Genomic DNA, 2,757 nt, shown 5'->3' with positions numbered 1-2,757 from the left:
ACTAAATGGAACTCTAACTAGAAAATTTTAAGGGTTTTTTCGACATTAGTTCCTTAAATATTTCATTATTTTGAAATTAGTCCCTCACATCATTGAAATTGCTCTTAGGTTCTCAAATTCTTAAGCTATTTTAAAATTAGTACCTGAATCACAGTTGTTATTGCTTGCCCCAGTTCTCATAATTTGTTTTAAATTAATTCCTTGAATTGCTACTTAGTTATGATTTGTTTTGTTTTTTTCTTTTCCTCCTAATATCACTGCCTTGATCAAACATATAACAATTTTGCAATAATAACCAGAGGTTTATTGTTTGCAATATTTTTTGGGTAAATTACAAGAAACTCTTTCATCTATACCATGTTTTTCAAACCATTTTTTTTTATAGCCAGCTCGGAATCAAACCCAAGACCGTGTGAGCCATATTAGAACCTTCCAACCACCCTGATCACCCACGACGGGTTTTTACAAACCAATTGAACTATGAGAATTATGTAAATCATTAGTTTTTACATAGATTTGTTGTGCTTGCTTAGCGAGGTTTACTCATAGTTTCTCAGGTCATGAAGCACACTCTTGAAATTTATTACCAGTCTGATGACACCAATTATGCAATCTATTGATCTAAACTACTAAATGCATTCGTTTGGAAGTGTCTCCTTGACTGTACAAATGACAAATAGTTTGATAATTTTACTATGTACTTAGAACAATTTCACATTATCAAAGATCGACTGTACAAATGACAAATAGTTTGATAATTTTACTATGTACTTAGAACAATTTCACATTATCAAAGATTTAAAAGCATTGTACTTAGTTGTAAGCAAATTTTACTATGTACTTAGAACAATTTCACATTATCAAAGATTTAAAAGCATTGTACTTAGTTGTAAGCACTCAATACTATTTGTCTATAGGCAATCTATGTAGTTCTAATGTGCCTAGTAAAACAGAAGATAAGATTCGAAGAAAGATGTCTGGATTTTGTAAAAAGTCTCTTGTTCTAGGCAATACTCAGCACGCAGGTTCTAGCCAACTGCTTCAAAGGAAAATGGTTAACATTTTCCTTTTTCTTCCTAAACTTTCTTATACATCTTATATAGAATACTTTCACGTCATAAAGAGTCAGAGGCTGTGAGTTATTTATCCATGTGGAGTTTGTCATGAGAAATTGGTGGTCGACTCTGCAAACACGAGGGACGTTTCAATGAAACTGGAGGGAAGGAGACTGAAGACGGTCCATTTATGAGGAGGAAGCAATAACACGAAACAAGTTATTTATAAGGGGAAACATAAGGTTATCCTATGCATACATAGACTTTAATTTGGAGAACCATCCTAGAGAGCAATTTGCCTCTCTTGGTTGGTGCTTTTATTTAGTAACTGAATCCGTTTATTGGATTAGAAGATTAAATGTAGACCTTATTTCCCAGGCATATGCAATACAATGTTTATTTTTGAATTCTTGATTAATAAGTAGTTAATTTCCATTTTAGAAACTTACATAAAATAGTGCAAAGACCACTGAGCAGAAGATAACAGTGAAAATGACATGTTGTGTGCTTGTTTTAGAAGCTCCCTCTCATTTTAGCCAGGTCAAATAGCACACCTCTTCCTATTTTGGGGCAATCACATGGCCCCTGTTATGCAATATATCAAACTCAATTGTGAAAAATGAATGATGGATGCAAAGTTAAAAACAAGTTTTACGTACTATTTAAATGAAAGATAAACATACTATTTCAAACAAAAAACACACAAACTTAAAATTTTGGTCAGCAATAATGATTCCAAAACTATTCCATGAGGAGGCATGGTTCTCTCAAACAGGTTGATCTTTTCCTGAGATGAATCCTAGAGGAAGTCCAACAATGTGATCCCAAAAAAGGCATCATGGCGTACCATATGGTGAGAGTGATCATTTAGTGACTACTTTGTGACTAGACACAGTCTTAGAGTGAACACACCTTATGGAAGATTTTTTTCAGGTAATGTATGCAACTAAGTCTTAGAGTGAGCACACCTGATGGAAGATTTTTTTTCCAGGTATTGTAACTAGTATTACTACGCAAATGGGGAAAATATTATGAACTTAATTATCCAAAATTTAACAGGGACCTTCAATATATAGACTTTACATAAGAGTTTTTCCCCATCCATGTTAAGGTTTATGTTTCTCACAACTTGAGAGTGTTCAACGTTTTCCTCATAGAAGATGCAGAGATAGTAAGTTCAACCTTAAAGGTTAACCAATTGAAATTTACATCCATTGTTCTATAAAGGATTAATAAATATTAGATAGCTTGAGACTAATAAGATTCATATACCTCACGTGCACCATTTATTCTGCTGATGTTATGGGTAAAGAGAATATAAACATGATGTAAAGGGTAAATTTTCAATTTGTGGCATTAAGTTATTCAAACTAAGTCAATTTGTAATTGACTGTACAATCTGAATCAAGAAATACTCAGCACCCACAAACAACTTGTTGACTAAATCCTACAAGGTGGGAAGAACAGGGAGACTGGTGATGCTTCAATACAGAATCTAACAGCACTCTATCCATAGCTTTTGACCCTTGTCTTTTGAGCAAATATATAACAAACTCCATGATCACCCCATCACAAGGCAATGTGATAAGCCCGTCACTTGGCAATCCAAACTCATCTTCAGACATCTTGAAGAGTGTTAAATTGGTTAATTAAGTATTGGGTTATTAGGTGTCATTCCATTATCCATATTCATATTGTAACC

Source organism: Asparagus officinalis, chromosome 1, assembly GCF_001876935.1.
Source record: "Asparagus officinalis chromosome 1, Aspof.V1, whole genome shotgun sequence".
In the NCBI taxonomy this organism is placed as follows: Eukaryota; Viridiplantae; Streptophyta; class Magnoliopsida; order Asparagales; family Asparagaceae; genus Asparagus; species Asparagus officinalis.
This window is presented reverse-complemented; position numbering follows the sequence as displayed.